This window comes from Lissotriton helveticus, chromosome 9, assembly GCF_964261635.1.
Source record: "Lissotriton helveticus chromosome 9, aLisHel1.1, whole genome shotgun sequence".
Taxonomy (NCBI): Eukaryota; Metazoa; Chordata; class Amphibia; order Caudata; family Salamandridae; genus Lissotriton; species Lissotriton helveticus.
The window spans coordinates 580,663,378-580,682,422 of record NC_136070.1 but is presented as its reverse complement, the minus strand read 5'-3'; positions in this window follow the sequence as shown (position 1 = coordinate 580,682,422).

Below are 19,045 nucleotides of genomic sequence, written 5' to 3'. Positions count from 1 at the left end.
GACTCCGAGTGCGAGCATCTTGGAGACTTCTTCTTGGATGCAGGTGCGTACCCGATCTGGTACTCGGTACGGCCGGTGTCGGATAGGAGGACTGTCGCCAGTGTCCACGTCGTGCAGACACCAGGGGGTGACCCCGGGTGTGAGGGAGAATAGGTTTGCAAATTGCAGCAGGAGGGCCCGACAGTCTTGGCGCTGCTCCGGGGTCAGAGCCTCGGAGAGTTGGACCCCGTCCACTGAACCATCTTTTTCCCCGGCCCCCAGTAGGTCAGGGAGGGGCTCGGAGTCCTCTTCCGCCCCACTGTCTAAAGCCATCAGCAGGCTGAGCTCCGAGCGCACGAAGTGGGGTTTGAGTCTGTTGGCGTGGAGGACCCGGAGGGGGTTCCGGGGGGATTCCATGTCGATGAGGTAGGTGACGGGGCTCTTACGCTCGATCACCTTGAAGGGCCCCGTCCATTTGTCCTGTAAGGCACAAGGTTCGATGGGGGACATCACCCATACCTGCTGGCCAGGCTCGAATTCGATGGAGGAGGCATGTTGATCGTACCACTTCTTCATGTCCTCCTGACTGGCTTCAAGATTGGCTTTGGCGAGCTCTCTGAATCGCCGGGTCTGATTACGGAGGGTCAGGAGGTACTTGTAGACGTCTGGAGGGGTCTTCAGGGGGGCTATTTCCCACTCTTCTTTAACTAGGATGAGAGGCCCGCGAACAGGGTGTCCGTACAGGAGTTCGAAAGGGCTGAAGCCAAGGGACTTCTGGGGGACTTCTCGGTAGGCGAAGAGGAGGCACGGTAGTAGCACGTCCCACTGGCGGCGTAGGGGTTCTTCCAGCCCCATGATCATCCCCTTGAGAGTGCGGTTGAATCGCTCGACCAGTCCGTTTCCTTGCGGGTGATAGGGGGTTGTGAATTGGTAGGTGACTCCGCACTGTTGCCATAGGGATTTCATATATTTTGAAATAAAGTTTGTGCCCCTGTCGCTGACGACTTCCCTGGGGAAGCCCACTCGAGAGAAGACCCCCATTAAGGCTCGACCTACCACTGGTGCTGTTACAGTTCGAAGGGGAACCGCCTCAGGATAGCGGGTGGGTGGTCCACCAGGACCAGGATGAATCGATGCCCTTGTGCTGTTCGGGGGTCCAGGGGCCCCACAATGTCTATTCCCACCCTTTCGAACGGGGTGGTCACAACGGGGAATGGTTGCAGAGGTGCCTTGAGTTTGCGGCCGCTCTTCCCGCTGGCCTGGCAGGTCGGGCAGGACCGGCAGTGGGTGGAGACGTCATTTCTCATTTTCGGCCAGTAAAAGTGAGTCACCAGGCGGTTGTATGTTTTGTCTTGCCCCAAGTGTCCAGCCAGGGGGACATCATGGGCCAAGTTCAGAAGGAAGTCTCTGAAACGGAGGGGCACCACCAGCACTCGACTGGCCCCCAGCTCCGCTATTCCTTGTTCGCTGTACAGTAGGTCATTGTCCCAATAGATCCAGTGGGCCCCTGCGGTGTCTCCTGCGCCCTGGGCGAGCGCTTGCTGTCGCAGTCCCTCGAGGGAGGGACATGTCTTTTGCTCTTGCCGGAATTGTTCTTGGGTGGGCCCCCCTTCCTGACGCCACTGAGCCAGGTCCGGAAGGTCTTGGGGCTGAGCGGGCTCTTCGTGGGTTTGTTCCGGGGTGTCGGTAGGGATGGAGTCTCCCTCTGGAGCGATCGGGGGAGGAGGTGCTGGCCATTCGGGTTCTTCAGATCTAGGGATGGTGTCGGCGGCCATGGACTGGGTTGTTACGCACGCCCAGCCCGGGAGGCCTAACATCCCCAGGTGCTCTCTTCTTTCAACGGCTGCCCACGGGGAACTCTCGAGATCGTTCCCCAGGAGGCAGTCCACGGGGGCATCGTCGCGGACAGTCACTTTTAACATACCGGAGACTCCTCCCCATTCGAAGGGGACGCAGGCCATCCGACACAGGCTCTCCGAATTGTCGGCCGATCGGACGGGGCAAAGAACGTTTGGCAGAATTTGTTCTGGGGTCACCAGGTGACAACGGACGGCCGTCACACTGGCCCCTGTGTCACGCAGGGCTTCGGCCTTACGCCCATTTATGTTCACCCACTGGCTGTATTTCCTGGTGTTGGCTGGTAGGGGAGCCCGCGGGATCAGGTCTCTTCCCCCTAGGCAGGCCAGGGTCATGGCGGCAGGTTCCCACTCGGGCTGCTCCTGCTCATACTCTTCAGGCTCTTCGGAGACTTGCTCTTCTCCTAGGGCGGCGGCAGCCACCTGGCGGGGTCCGGGGGTCTGGTTCTTTGGGCAGGTCGGGTCACTGGCATAGTGGCCGACTCGCTGGCATCGATGACACGTAACGTTGGCTCGGAACCCCGGGCGCATCGGGGGGTTGCCCCGGCCGGCCGGGGGCGGGGTGTTGTTGGCGGGAGCGGCCGGGACGGCGTCTCTGCCCCTCCTCCTCCTCCTCGGGGACGATGATGACCTTGGTTGGTTCTGTTCTGCTCGTTTGGCCCACTCCGGGTCACTCGGGTGCTCTCCCATCGGTCAGCCTCGGCGGCGAGCTGCCGTGGGTCAGTCAATTTACTGTCGAGGAGGTGCTGCCTGAGCTCGACGAAGCAGTTGTTGGAGAGGTGCTCCCACACAATGAGGTTGAAGAGCTGTTCGTAGGTTGTTACGTTGCTACCCTTGATCCATCCCTCGAAGGCTCGGCTGAAATAGTTCACATATTCTATCCAGGTTGTACCCGGGATCCGGGTGCAGTTGCGGAACCTCTGGCGGTACATCTCGGGCGTCAGCCCATATCGACTGAGGAGGGCGGCCTTCATGTGGTCATAGGACGTCATTTGATGGTCCGGAAGCTGCAGCAGGGCATCCCGGCCTTCATTGACGAATCTCCCCCATAGACCGGCTCCCCAGTCACTTCGAGCGATCCGGTGGGCAGTCATGGCGATCTCGTAGGCCTTGAACCACTGCTGTATGTCGTCGTTCCGATAGTATTCACGGACCACATCCTTGGGGATGTGGACCTTCTGTTCGGTAGTACCTGGGGGGCGCGGTTGCTCGGTCACCCCTAGGTCTTTGTTCTGTTTGCGCATTTCTATCTCCGCTAGCTTGCACTCGTGTTCGTATGCCAGTCTTTTTTCTTCGAGTTCTCTCTGTCTCTGCTTTTCCTCTCGCTCTTCTTGGAGCCGTAAGTGTTCTAAGTTCATCTTTTGTTCTGCCAGTTTCAATTCTCCGTCTAATTTGAGCCGTGCCAACTTTAACTCGTGTAGTCTATTTTTCTCTCGTTCTCGGATCTCTTCCCGGGAGAGATCCGTTCTCCTTTCTTCCGTCAGAGTGGTGTTTGTCTCCGGGGCTTCGGGGTCCCGGGGTCCGGCGATATTTGTCTCTGCCCAGGATTCTAGGGCGTGTTTGAAGTCCTTTTTCGTGCTCAGACCGGTGGTGGCAATGCCTAGTTCTATGCAAAATAGTTTTAGCTCTCGGTGGTTGTACTCTTCCAGTTTTTCCATCTGGAATTTCTCTGCAGATCCGCTCTCTCTGGTCGTCATTGTGGATTAGTCGTAGGGTGAGTTACTCTCTGTACGGTTACGCGTTGGTTCGGATCGCGCCGCTGGCCACCAATGTTAGACGGGGACCTGGAGGGTCGGCCGAGCACAAGGGGAGAGGCCTCCGGTGAGGGCCGTCTCCAGCGATCGTACAGACAAGTAACTTCCCCCCCCCACAGATGGACACCACACGAAGATCAGAGTAACACCTTTTATAGGCAGTTCTTGAAGTAAGGTAGTACGATACAAGGAGATCAGGACACGATGATCCTCTCAATTCTAGTCTCTAGTAGGGAAAGGGGGTAGCGGGACAGTCTTGGTACCTACGGGTACTGAGGTGAAACGGCGGTAGCTCACAATCCTCGAGCTCGGCAGTCGGACGGGTCGGACCGCGGCAGCGCCAGCAGGTCCCGAAGAGATCGTAGGTGGCAACGGGCCGCGGCAGCGCCAGCAGGTCCCAACGAGGATGGAAGTTACAACGGGCCACGGCAGCGCCAGCAGGTCCCACGAGGATGAAGGTTGCAGAAGGCCGCGGCAGCGCCAGCAGGCAGGACGATAGTTCACAAGGCAGGGCTGCGGCAGCGCCAGCAGTCCGTCAAGGATGAGTTCTTCTCGGTGTCTCTCGACTCCAGGATACAACTGCCTTCCTGCTCTGGGGCTCCTCGGTTATAGGTCTGGCGCCCTTTGATGTCCGGACCCTCGCACTGGGAGGTCGGGAGGTCCGGGATGAGGGAGTCCAGACACCCAGCAGGGGGGTGGAGCCAGCACCCGGGGAGGCTGGGGGCGATCGGCACCTGGCGGGGGAGAGCCATCGACACTTCTTTCTCCCATTAGCCTGCCAAGTGGTCCGTTCACCTCCTGGATGGATGGTGGTGCCGGGATGGCGGGGCCTGGCCGGGCCCAGGGTTGGGGTCGAGCTGAGGCCACGCGGCCGCGTGGTGCAGTGTCCAAGATGGCGGCTGGGCCGGGCAATGGGGCTGACGGGGGCCCGGGCCCGTGACACAGAGATATCCGGGAGCAGGCGTCCCGGAGGGGACGGGTTGCGGGTTGCTTCTGCGGGTAGCCCCCGGAGAGCCGGTGTCTGGGCCCTGTCATGCGGGGAGGGAGCGAGCCCTTCGTGGGGCCTGTCCAACACACATGTACATTGTGCCAACTGGCACGGGCAATATTCACAAGGGATTATTCACAAGACAGGGCCACATGGGCCACTGACATAATCAACACTTTGTAGAAATAGAAATAGAAATACTGTCAGAAATTAGAATAAAAGGATATAAAATCACTGTAGCACAAAGTAACCGTTATAAATCACAACCAGTATCTACTGGTAACAGGTAAGTACCACCTACGCAACCCTAACCACCTTAGGAGAATGTCACGCAGGGGACCAGGACCTCACTAGGACCACCTGTACTAAAAAGAACAACCACCTAAGAATCACACAGCATTTAGGGGTATAAACAAGAACACATTACCCATGATGCATGAAACACATTCAGAGGAGTAGTAAAGGAAAACACATGATGCATAAACCTACACATTCAGCGGTGTTCAGAACAAAGCACATGATGCAATAAAATACATTCAGAGGTACCTGAACAATACAAGAGCGCAGGAATCACATGATGTCTGAAAACATTCAGAGGTGCAGGAATAACACATGATGTAAGAAAACACATTCAGAGGTGCAATAACCATTCACTTGCGCAAAACTTACATAAGCCACCACCTGTGGCAGTCCCTAGGCCAACTGGCCTTGTTGGGGCTAGGATGCCCTGAGTCTCAATGTCAGGGGCCTAAACGGTGCAGGTGCCCACTACTTGCTGGGCACCTGAGGACAATCACAAAACCTAAACGGTGCAGCTGCCCACTAATTTCTGGGCAGCTGAGAGTCCAAACTGCGACAGGGTCCTCACTGACCCTTGGGCGCAACCTGCGCCCACGCTGGAGCCACACAGGCTCTGAAAACAGATATGCACCATGGAGCCCTCAGGCTCTGAAAACCATGGCACCTCGAGCCTCGCTGGGCTCGTGAATCAAAAATAGGGGCGGGAGCCTCTCAGGGCTCCAAAGAACAAAGCATACCCCCAGAGCCTCTGTCAGGCTCTCATTAATTAAAAATGCCCATGTGCCTCTCTCAGGCGCTAAATACACCCATTGGCACTCGAGCCTCTCTGGGCTCGACAACGAAGAGGCTGGGGCCGAGCCTCACAGGCTCGGACCGGAACAGGTAGGTGGAGTCCCTCTCGGGGGACTCGATATCCCTGGGGGCCCCACGGGCCTAGGCGCACAACGAGCAACCCACTGGAGGGGAGGGGCGGGCACCGGCAATGTGCCCCAACGCCCCCTCCCCTTCACTGCACTCACCGGGTCGGCGCGCCTGTCTTCTTTCTCTCCCCGGGGCTCCCTCAGCACACGGGAGTCCCAGCAGCAGGCCACGCTTCTCTGTTTACCCGGTCCCCCATCTCGGGACCAGGCCTTCGCTGGCTCACGAGCGCTGGACCAATCCCAGCGCGGGGCTAACAACGAGCCCCCGACCACGTGACTCTTCCCTAGGCCAAGCCCCAATCGGTGCGCGGCTCCTCTGTTGAGCCCTCGGTGATGCGCCCATCACAGCGCGGCTCGCTGAGGGGGGCTCGTCTCTCGGAGCCAATCAGGGCTCAACTCCTTCGGTTTTCTTCTCTCCGCGGCCATTAAACCCAGCTCGGGCCGCGGCGGTGAACAAAGGGGGGCATAACGAGGGGTGGGCACCCTCGGTCACAAAAATAAACGTAGAAACGGGGTGAGCACCCGTTAGGCACTTAAATAAATGGGGTGGCACCCATCAATGAAAAGATAGCGATCTCGGGCATAAAGCAGGGTGGCACCTGCAAAACCTCATGCAAAATGCGTGATAGCAACACGCTCGCTACGGGTCCAAAATAAAGCGCTCTGCCAGCGCTATAAGTAATATACAGCGCTCCCAGGCGCTATAAATACCAGCCAAGCGCTCCCAAGCGCTTAGGCTTCAACAAGCCTGGGTAAAGGCAAGGAAAACAAGCATTTGCAATGCAATAGGTCTCGCATTATGAAAGTTTGAGCTATTGGTCTTGTAAATGACAATTTTTTTATTTATGTGTTGCTTTTGAAAATAGCTAAATTAATAGCTTTGTCATTTTCAATGCCAATAGTTATAACTTTCGCACATGTGACGATTATAGCATTTGTAATGCAACATGTTTTGTATTTACGTGACTTAGATGTATTGATATTACAAATAGCAACGGCTTTTAATTTTTTAAAATAATTAATACTTAAATAAAACTTTTGTAAATAACGTTTGTGAAGATTATGTTCAGTGTTGTTGGACAGGCCACATGAAGGGCTCGCTCCCTCCCCGCAGGACAGGGCCCGGGCCACCGTCAGCACCATTGCCCGGCCCAGCCGCCATCTTGGACACGGCACCACGCGGCCGTGCGGCCTCAGCCCGACCCCAACCCTGGGCCTGGCTAGGCCCCGACATCCCGGCACCACCCTCCACCCAGGAGGTGAACGGCCCACTTGGCAGGTCAATGGGAGTACGAAGTGTCGATGGCTCTCCCCCGCCAGGTGCCGAGCACCCCCAGCCTCCTCGGGCGCTGGCTCCACCCCCCTGCTGGGTGTCTGGACTCCCTCATCCCAGACCTCCCGACCTCCAAGAGCGAGGGTCCGGACATCAAAGGGCGCCAGACCTATAACTGAGGCAGCCCCAGGACAGGAAGGCAGTTGTATCCTGGAGTCGAGAGACACCGCGACGAACTCATCCTTGACGGACTGTTGGCGCTGCCACAGCCCTGCCTTGTGAACTATTGTCCTGGCTGCTGGCGCTGCCGCGGCCCTCTGCAACCTTCATCCTCGTGGGACCTGCTGGCGCTGCCGCGGCCCTCTGCAACCTTCATCCTCGTGGGACCTGCTGGCGCTGCCGCGGCCCTCTGCAACCTGCATTCTCGTGGGACCTGCTGGCGCTGCCGCGGCCCGTTGTAACCTTCATCCTCGTGGGACCTGCTGGCGCTGCCGCGGCCCGTTGCAACCTGCATTCTCGTGGGACCTGCTGGCGCTGCCGCGGCCCGTTGTAACCTTCATCCTCGTTGGGACCTGCTGGCGCTGCCGCGGCCCGTGCCACCTACGACTTCTTCGGGACCTGCCGGCGCTGCCGCGGTCTGACCCATCCGAACACCGAGCTCGAGGATTGTGAGCTATCACCGTTACACACCCGTACCCGTGGGTACCAAGACTGTCCCGCTACCCCCTTCCCTTACGAGAGACTAGAATTGAGAGGATCATCGTGTCCTGATCGCCCTGTATCGTACCACTCTACTACCCGAAGTGCCTATAAAAGGTGTTACCATAAGCTTTGTGTGGTGTCCATCTGTGGGGGGGAAGTTACCTGTCTGTGCGATCACTGTGCTCGGCCGACCCTCCAGGTCCCCGTCTAACATTGGTGGCTAGCGGCGCGATCCGAACCAACGCGTACCGTACAGACAGTAACTCACCCTACGACTAAAACCACAATGACGACCAAAGAGAGCGGATCGGCGGAGAAGTTCCAGATGGAAAAGCTGGAAGAATACAACCACCGAGAGCTCAAACAATTTTGCATGGACTTAGGCATTGCTACCACCGGGCTAAGCACAAAAGAAGACTTCAAAAACGCCCTAGAGGCCTGGACAGAGACAAATACCGCAACCCCCCGGGACCCCGCAGCCCCGGAAGTCAACACCACCCGGACGGAGGAACGGAGAACAGGCCCCTCCCATGAAGAGATCCAAGAGCGGGAAAAAAATAGATTACACGAGTTAGACTTGGCACGACTCAGATTAGACGGAGAATTGAAACTGGCGGAACAAAAAATAAACTTAGAACACTTACGGCTCAGAGAAGAGCGAGAGGAAAAACAGAGACAGAGAGACCTCGAAGAAAAAAGACTGGCATACGAGCACGAGTGCAAACTAGCGGAGATAGAAATGCGCAAACTGAACAAAAACCTAGGGGTGCCCGAGCAACCGCACTCCCCGGGTCCTACCGAGCAGAAGGTCCACATCCCCAAGGATGTGGTCCGAGAATATCACCGGAACGACGACATACAGCAGTGGTTCAAGGCCTATGAAATTGCCATGACCGCCCACCGGGTCGCTCGAAGTGACTGGGGAGCCGGTCTATGGGGGAGATTCGTCAACGAGGGTCGTGATGCCCTGCTGCAGCTTCCAGACCATCAAATGATGTCCTATGACCATATGAAGGCCGCCCTCCTCAGTCGATATGGACTTACACCCGAAATGTACCGCCAGAGGTTCCGCAACTGCACCAGGATCCCAGGTACGACGTGGTTGGAATACGTGAACTATTTCAGCCGAGCCTTCGAGGGGTGGATCAAGGGTAACAACGTAACCACTTACGAACAGCTCTTCAATCTCATTGTGTGGGAGCACCTCTCCAACAACTGCTTTGTCGAGCTCAGGCAGCACCTCCTCGACAGTAAATTGACTGAACCCCGGCAGCTCGCCACCGAGGCTGACCGGTGGGAGAGCACCCGAGTGGCCCGGAGTGGGCCGAACGAGCAGAACAGAACCAACCAAGGTCACCATCGTCCCCGAGGAGGAGGAGGAGGCCCGGGCCAGGGCAGAGACGCCGCCCCGGCCGCACCCACTAACGCCACCCCGGCCCCAGCAGGCCGGGGAAACCCCCCGATGCGGCCGGGGTTCCGAGCTAACGTGACGTGTCATCGATGCCAGCGAGTCGGCCACTATGCCAGTGACCCGACCTGCCCGAAGAACCAGGCCCCCGGGCCCCGCCAGATGGCGGCCGCCGCCCTGGGAGAAGAACAAGTCTCCGAAGACACGGAGACCTATGAGTCGGAGCAGTTCGAGTGGGAACCCGCCGCCATGACCCTGGCATGCCTAGGAGGGAGAGACATGGTCCCGCGGACTCCCCTGCCCGCCAACACTCGGAAGTACAGCCAATGGGTGAGCATCAATGGGCGCAAGGCCGAGGCCCTGCGTGACACCGGGGCCAGTGTGACGGCCGTCCGCTGTCACCTGGTGACCCCAGAACAAATCCTACCAAACGTACTTTGCCCCGTCCGATCGGCAGATAACTCGGAGAGCCTGTGTCGGATGGCCTGCGTCCCCTTCGAATGGGGAGGAGTGTCCGGCATGCTGAAAGTAACTGTCCGTGACGATGCCCCCGTAGACTGCCTCCTGGGGAACGATCTCGAGAGCTCCCCGTGGGCCGCTGTGGAAAGAAGAGAGCATCTGGGGATGTTGGGTCTCCCGGACTGGGCGTGCGTAACCACCCGGTCCATGGCCACCCGCACCATCCCTAGACCAGAAGAACCAGAATGGGCAGCACCTCCGCCCTCGATCACTCCAGAAGAAGACTTCCTCCAGACCGACCACCCGGACCCCACCCCAGAGGGGTCCACACAGCCCCCCGAGCTTCCTGACCTGGCTCAGTGGCGTCAAGAAGGGGGGCCCACCCAGGAACAATTCCGGCAGGAGCAAAAGACCTGCCCCTCCCTCGAGGGATTGCGACAGCAAGCGCTCGCCCAGAGCCAAGGAGACACCACCGGGGCCCACTGGGTTTATTGGGACAATGATCTCTTGTACAGCGAACAGAAAATCGCAGAACTGGGGGCCGGGCGAGTGCTGGTGGTGCCCCTCCACTTCAGAGACTTCCTGTTGAACCTAGCCCATGATGTCCCCCTGGCCGGGCACCTGGGCCAAGACAAGACCTACCACCGCCTGGTGACTCACTTTTTTTGGCCCAAAATGAGAAATGACGTATCCAACCATTGCCGGTCCTGCCCGACCTGCCAGGCCAGTGGGAAGAGCGGCCGCAAACTCAAGGCACCCCTACAACCATTCCCCGTGGTGACCACCCCGTTCGAAAGGGTGGGAATAGACATTGTGGGGCCCCTGGACCCCCGAACAGCACAGGGACATCGCTTCATCCTGGTCCTGGTGGATCACGCTACCCGCTATCCTGAGGCGGTCCCCCTTCGTACGATAACAGCCCCAGTAGTGGGTCGAGCCTTGATGGGGATCTTCTCTCGAGTGGGCTTCCCCCGGGAAGTCGTCAGCGACAGGGGTACGAACTTTATCTCAAAATACATGAAGTCCCTCTGGCAACAGTGTGGGGTCACCTACCGATTCACGACCCCCTATCACCCTCAAGGGAACGGACTGGTGGAGCGGTTCAACCGCACGCTCAAAGGGATGATTGGGGGGTTGGAAGAGCCCCTCCGTCGCCAGTGGGATGTGCTACTACCGTGCCTTCTCTTTGCCTACCGAGAAGTCCCCCAGAAGTCCCTCGGCTTCAGCCCTTTCGAACTCTTGTATGGACACCCGGTGCGAGGCCCGCTCAGCCTAGTCAAAGAAGGCTGGGAAATGCCCCCTCTAAAGGACACTCCAGATGTTTTCCAAGTACCTCCTAACCCTCCGCAACCAGACCAGAAGGTTCAGAGAGATGGCAAAAGCAAACCTGGAGGCCAGTCAGGAGGACATGAAAAGGTGGTACGATCAAAATGCATCCTCCATCGAATTTGAACCCGGCCAACAAGTGTGGGTAATGTCTCTCACCGAACCATGCGCCCTGCAAGACAAATGGACGGGGCCCTTCAAAGTAATCGAGCGCAAGAGCCCTGTCACCTATCTCATCGATATGGAATCTTCCCGAAACCCTCTCCGGGTCCTCCACGCTAATAGACTGAAACCCCACTTTGTACGCTCCGAACTCAGTCTCCTGATGGCAACCGACAATGGAACCGAGGAGGACTCCGAACCCCTTCCTGACCTCCTACGGTCACGGGAGAAGGACGGCTCCGTGGACGGGGTCCGACTCTCGGAGGCCCTCACCCTGGAACAGCGCCAAGACTGCCGAGTCCTCCTGCTCCAGTTCTCCACCCTGTTCTCCCTCACCCCAGGGGTCACCCCCTGGTGCTTACACGACGTGGACACTGGAGACAGTCCCCCTATCCGCCATCGGGCCTACCGCGTACCAGATCGGGTACGGGCCTGCATCCAAGAGGAGGTGGCCAAGATGCTCACACTCGGGATCATCGAGCCCTCAGACAGCCCCTGGGCCAGCCCAGTGGTACTGGTCCCCAAAGCGGCCGCCCCCGGCGCCACGCCGGAGCTCCGGTTCTGCGTCGACTACCGGGGCTTGAATGCGGTCACCAGAACAGACGCACACCCCATCCCCCGAGCAGATGAACTAATCGACCGCATGGGAGCTGCCCGCTACCTCAGCATCTTCGACCTGACAGCGGGCTACTGGCAGATCGGTCTCACACCCCGGGCCCAAGAACGATCGGCATTCTCTACCCCTGATGGCCACTATCACTTCAAGGTCATGCCATTCGGCATGAAGAATGCGCCAGCAACATTTCAGCGGCTAGTAAACCAGGTCCTGGCAGGACTCGAAGGATTCAGCGCCGCCTACCTGGACGATATCGCTGTGTACAGCCACCACTGGTCCGACCACCTCCACCACCTCCGAGAGGTGCTACAGGCCCTCCAACGAGCTGGCCTCACGATCAAGGCCAGCAAATGCCAAATTGGCCAGGGGTCCGTGACCTATCTCGGGCACCAGGTGGGAAGCGGTCTGGTGGCCCCTCTGCAACTCAAGATCGCTGCCATCCAGTCGTGGCAGTCCCCCATCACCCAGACCGAGGTCCGCGCCTTCTTGGGACTCACAGGCTACTACCGACGGTTCGTGAGGGACTATGGCAGCATCGTAGGGCCCCTCACGGAACTCACCTCCAAAAACCAACCAAAGAAGGTCAACTGGACCCCAGACTGTCAAGCGGCCTTCGAGAAGCTGAAGGCCGCCATGTGCTCCGCCCCGGTGCTCCAGGCCCCCGACTACAGCCGGGAATTTATCGTCCAAACAGATGCCTCCGACCATGGCGTTGGGGCAGTCCTTTCCCAGCTGAACACCGAAGGACTTGACCAGCCAGTGGCTTTCATCAGCAGACGGCTCCTGGCCCGAGAACGACGCTGGAGCACCATCGAGAGGGAGGCCTTCGCCGTGGTGTGGGCCCTCAAAAAGCTCCGGCCTTATCTCTTCGGCACCCACTTCCGGGTCCAGACCGATCATCGACCCCTGCAATGGCTCATGCAGATGCGGGGGGAAAACCCGAAACTACTACGTTGGTCCATCTCCCTGCAGGGGATGGACTTCACTGTGGAACATCGACCCGGCCAAGACCACGCCAACGCGGATGGCCTGTCCCGCTTTTTCCGCCTCGACGAGGAAAGTCCCCAAGAAGATGGGTGACTCTCCCCGCCTTCAGCTGGGGGGGACGCATGTTGGACAGGCCACATGAAGGGCTCGCTCCCTCCCCGCAGGACAGGGCCCGGGCCACCGTCAGCACCATTGCCCGGCCCAGCCGCCATCTTGGACACGGCACCACGCGGCCGTGCGGCCTCAGCCCGACCCCAACCCTGGGCCTGGCTAGGCCCCGACATCCCGGCACCACCCTCCACCCAGGAGGTGAACGGCCCACTTGGCAGGTCAATGGGAGTACGAAGTGTCGATGGCTCTCCCCCGCCAGGTGCCGAGCACCCCCAGCCTCCTCGGGCGCTGGCTCCACCCCCCTGCTGGGTGTCTGGACTCCCTCATCCCAGACCTCCCGACCTCCAAGAGCGAGGGTCCGGACATCAAAGGGCGCCAGACCTATAACTGAGGCAGCCCCAGGACAGGAAGGCAGTTGTATCCTGGAGTCGAGAGACACCGCGACAAACTCATCCTTGACGGACTGTTGGCGCTGCCACAGCCCTGCCTTGTGAACTATTGTCCTGCCTGCTGGCGCTGCCGCGGCCCTCTGCAACCTTCATCCTCGTGGGACCTGCTGGCGCTGCCGCGGCCCTCTGCAACCTTCATCCTCGTGGGACCTGCTGGCGCTGCCGCGGCCCTCTGCAACCTGCATTCTCGTGGGACCTGCTGGCGCTGCCGCGGCCCGTTGTAACTTTCATCCTCGTGGGACCTGCTGGCGCTGCCGCGGCCCGTTGCAACCTGCATTCTCGTGGGACCTGCTGGCGCTGCCGCGGCCCGTTGTAACCTTCATCCTCGTTGGGACCTGCTGGCGCTGCCGCGGCCCGTGCCACCTACGACCTCTTCGGGACCTGCCGGCGCTGCCGCGGTCTGACCCATCCGAACACCGAGCTCGAGGATTGTGAGCTATCACCGTTACACACCCGTACCCGTGGGTACCAAGACTGTCCCGCTACCCCCTTCCCTTACGAGAGACTAGAATTGAGAGGATCATCGTGTCCTGATCGCCCTGTATCGTACCACTCTACTACCCGAAGTGCCTATAAAAGGTGTTACCATAAGCTTTGTGTGGTGTCCATCTGTGGGGGGGAAGTTACCTGTCTGTGCGATCACTGTGCTCGGCCGACCCTCCAGGTCCCCGTCTAACAAGTGTATTTTATTGTGATGAAAATCCAAGAACAGAAGTGAAATAACATCTTTTTGTGACATTTGTAATAAAGCTTGAAACATTGAGAGAACATAATTGAACCAGTTGTTGTTGAATGGTTGCACAGATTGATGCTGTGGTGGTGCTGAGTGATGCTGTGGTGATGCTGAGTGATCCTGTGGTGGTGCTGAGTGATGCTGTGGTGCTGCTGAGTGATGCTGTGGTGGTGCTGCTGAGTGCACTCTGCAACTGCACTCTGCAACTGCACTCTGCAACTGCACTCTGCACTCTGCACTCTGCACTCTGCACTCTGAATCTGCACTCTGAATCTGCACTCTGAATCTGCACTCTGCACTCTGAATCTACACTCTGAATCTGCACTCTGCACTCTGAATCTGCACTCTGCACTCTGAATCTGCACTCTGCACTCTGCACCTGCACTCTGAATCTGCACCCTGCACTCTGAATCTGCACTCTGCACTCTGCATCTGCACTCTGCATCTGCACTCTGAATCTGCACTCTGAATCTGCACTCTGCACTCTGAATCTGCACTCTGCACTCTGAATCTGCACTCTGAATCTGCACTCTGCACTCTGAATCTGCACTCTGAATCTGCACTCTGAATCTGCATCTGCACTCTGAATCTGCACTCTGAATCTGCATCTGCACTCTGAATCTGCACTCTGAATCTGCACTCTGAATCTGCATCTGCACTCTGAATCTGCATCTGCACTCTGCACTCTGCATCTGCACTCTGCACTCTGCACTCTGAATCTGCACTCTGAATCTGCACTCTGCACTCTGAATCTGCACTCTGCACTCTGAATCTGCACTCCGAATCTGCACTCTGCACTCTGCATACTGAATCTGCACTCTGCACTCTGAATCTGCACTCTGACTCTGCACTCTGCACTCTGCATCTGCACTCTGAATCTGCACTCTGCACTCTGCATCTGCACTCTGAATCTGCACTCTGCATCTGCACTCTGAATCTGCACTCTGAATCTGCACTCTGAATCTGCACTCTGCACTCTGAATCTGCACTCTGCACTCTGAATCTGCACTCTGAATCTGCACTCTGAATCTGCACTCTGAATCTGCACTCTGAATCTGCATCTGCACTCTGAATCTGCACTCTGAATCTGCATCTGCACTCTGAATCTGCACTCTGAATCTGCATCTGCACTCTGAATCTGCACTCTGAATCTGCACTCTGAATCTGCATCTGCACTCTGAATCTGCATCTGCACTCTGCATCTGCACTCTGCACTCTGCATCTGCACTCTGAATCTGCACTCTGCACTCTGAATCTGCACTCTGAATCTGCACTCTGAATCTGCACTCTGAATCTGCATCTGCACTCTGAATCTGCACTCTGAATCTGCATCTGCACTCTGAATCTGCACTCTGAATCTGCACTCTGAATCTGCATCTGCACTCTGAATCTGCATCTGCATCTGCACTCTGAATCTGCATCTGCACTCTGCACTCTGCATCTGCACTCTGCACTCTGAATCTGCACTCTGCACTCTGAATCTGCAATCTGAATCTGCACTCTGAATCTGCACTCTGAATCTGCACTCTGAATCTGAGCTCTGAATCTGCACTCTACACTCTGAATCTGCACTCTGAATCTGCACTCTGCACTCTGAATCTGCACTCTGCACTCTGAATCTGCACTCTGCACTCTGCACTCTGAATCTGCACTCTGAATCTGCACTCTGCACTCTGAATCTGCACTCTGCACTCTGAATCTGCACTCTGAATCTGCACTCTGAATCTGCACTCTGAATCTGCATCTGCACTCTGCACTCTGAATCTGCATCTGCACTCTGAATCTGCATCTGCACTCTGCATTCTGAATCTGCACTCTGCACTCTGAATCTGCATCTGCACTCTGAATCTGCACTCTGAACCTGCACTTTGAATCTGCACTCTGAATCTGCACTCTGAATCTGCACTCTGAATCTGCACTCTGAATCTGCATCTGCACTCTGCACTCTGAATCTGCACTCTGCACTCTGAATCTGCACTCTGAATCTGCACTCTGAATCTGCACTCTGAATCTGCATCTGCACTCTGAATCTGCACTCTGAATCTGCATCTGCACTCTGAATCTGCACTCTGAATCTGCATCTGCACTCTGAATCTGCATCTGCACTCTGCACTCTGCATCTGCACTCTGCACTCTGAATCTGCACTCTGCACTCTGAATCTGCACTCTGAATCTGCACTCTGAATCTGCATCTGCACTCTGAATCTGCACTCTGAATCTGCACTCTGAATCTGCATCTGCACTCTGAATCTGCATCTGCACTCTGCACTCTGCACTCTGAATCTGCACTCTGAATCTGCACTCTGCACTCTGAATCTGCACTCTGCACTCTGAATCTGCACTCCGAATCTGCACTCTGCACTCTGCACACTGAATCTGCACTCTGCACTCTGAATCTGCACTCTGAATCTGCACTCTGCACTCTGCATCTGCACTCTGAATCTGCACTCTGCACTCTGCATCTGCACTCTGAATCTGCACTCTGCATCTGCACTCTGAATCTGCACTCTAAATCTGCACTCTGAATCTGCACTCTGCACTCTGAATCTGCACTCTGAATCTGCACTCTGAATCTGCACTCTGAATCTGCACTCTGAATCTGCATCTGCACTCTGAATCTGCACTCTGAATCTGCATCTGCACTCTGAATCTGCACTCTGAACCTGCATCTGCACTCTGAATCTGCACTCTGAATCTGCACTCTGAATCTGCATCTGCACTCTGAATCTGCATCTGCACTCTACATCTGCACTCTGCATCTGCACTCTGAATCTGCACTCTGCACTCTGAATCTGCACTCTGAATCTGCACTCTGAATCTGCACTCTGAATCTGCATCTGCACTCTGAATCTGCACTCTGAATCTGCATCTGCACTCTGAATCTGCACTCTGAATCTGCACTCTGAATCTGCATCTGCACTCTGAATCTGCATCTGCATCTGCACTCTGAATCTGCATCTGCACTCTGCACTCTGCATCTGCACTCTGCACTCTGAATCTGCACTCTGCACTCTGAATCTGCAATCTGAATCTGCACTCTGAATCTGCACTCTGAATCTGCACTCTGAATCTGAGCTCTGAATCTGCACTCTACACTCTGAATCTGCACTCTGAATCTGCACTCTGCACTCTGAATCTGCACTCTGCACTCTGCACTCTGCACTCTGCACTCTGAATCTGCACTCTGCACTCTGAATCTGCACTCTGCACTCTGAATCTGCACTCTGCACTCTGAATCTGCACTCTGAATCTGCACTCTGAATCTGCATCTGCACTCTGCACTCTGAATCTGCATCTGCACTCTGAATCTGCATCTGCACTCTGCACTCTGAATCTGCACTCTGCACTCTGAATCTGCATCTGCACTCTGAATCTGCACTCTGAACCTGCACTTTGAATCTGCACTCTGAATCTGCACTCCGAATCTGCACTCTGAATCTGCACTCTGAATCTGCACTCTGAATCTGCATCTGCACTCTGCACTCTGAATCTGCACTCTGCACTCTGAATCTGCACTCTGCACTCTGAATCTGCACTCTGAATCTGCATCTGCACTCTGCACTCTGAATCTGCACTCTGAATCTGCACTCTGCACTCTGCATCTGCACCCTGCATCTGCACTCTGCACTCTGCATCTGCACTCTGAATCTGCACTCTGAATCTGCACTCTGCACTCTGAATCTGCACTCTGCACTCTGAATCTGCACTCTCCACTCTGAATCTGCACTCTGAATCTGCACTCTGAATCTGCACTCTGAATCTGCACTCTGCACTCTGAATCTGCATCTGCACTCTGCACTCTGCATCTGCACTCTGCACTCTGCATCTGCACTCTGCACTCTGCATCTGCACTCTGCACTCTGAATCTGCACTCTGCACTCTGAATCTGCACTCTGCACTCTGAATCTGCACTCTGCACTCTGAATCTGCACTCTGAATCTGATCTGCACTCTGCACTCTGAATCTGCATCTGCACTCTGCAATCTGCATCTGCACTCTGCACTCTGCATCTGCACTCTGCACTCTGCATCTGCACTCTGCACTCTGAATCTGCACTCTGAATCTGCACTCTGCACTCTGAATCTGCACTCTGCACTCTGAATCTGCACTCTGCACTCTGAATCTGCACTCTGCACTCTGAATCTGCACTCTGCACTCTAAATCTGCACTCTGAATCTGATCTGCACTCTGCACTCTGAATCTGCATCTGCACTCTGCAATCTGCATCTGCACTCTGCACTCTGCATCTGCACTCTGCACTCTGCATCTGCACTCTGCACTCTGAATCTGCACTCTGAATCTGCACTCTGCACTCTGAATCTGCACTCTGCACTCTGAATCTGCACTCTGCACTCTGAATCTGCACTCTGAATCTGCACTCTGCATCTGCACTCTGCATCTGCACTCTGCATCTGCACTCTGCACTCTGCATCTGCACTCTGCATCTGCACTCTGCACTCTGAATCTGCACTCTGAATCTGCACTCTGCACTCTGAATCTGCACTCTGCACTCTGAATCTGCACTCTGAATGTGCACTCTGAATCTGCACTCTGCACTCTGAATCTGCATCTGCACTCTGCACTCTGCATCTGCACTCTGCACTCTGAATCTGCACTCTGCACTCTGAATCTGCACTCTGCACTCTGAATCTGCACTCTGCACTCTGAATCTGCACTCTGAATCTGCACTCTGCACTCTGAATCTGCACTCTGAATCTGCACTCTGCACTCTGAATCTGCACTCTGCACTCTGAATCTGCACTCTGCACTCTGAATCTGCACTCTGAATCTGCACTCTGCACTCTGAATCTGCACTCTGCACTCTGAATCTGCACTCTGAATCTGCACTCTGCACTCTGAATCTGCACTCTGCACTCTGAATCTGCACTCTGAATCTGCACTCTGCACTCTGAATCTGCACTCTGCACTCTGAATCTGCACTCTGCACTCTGAATCTGCACTCACAATCTGCACTCTGCACTCACAATCTGCACTCTAAATCTGCACTCTGCACTCTGAATC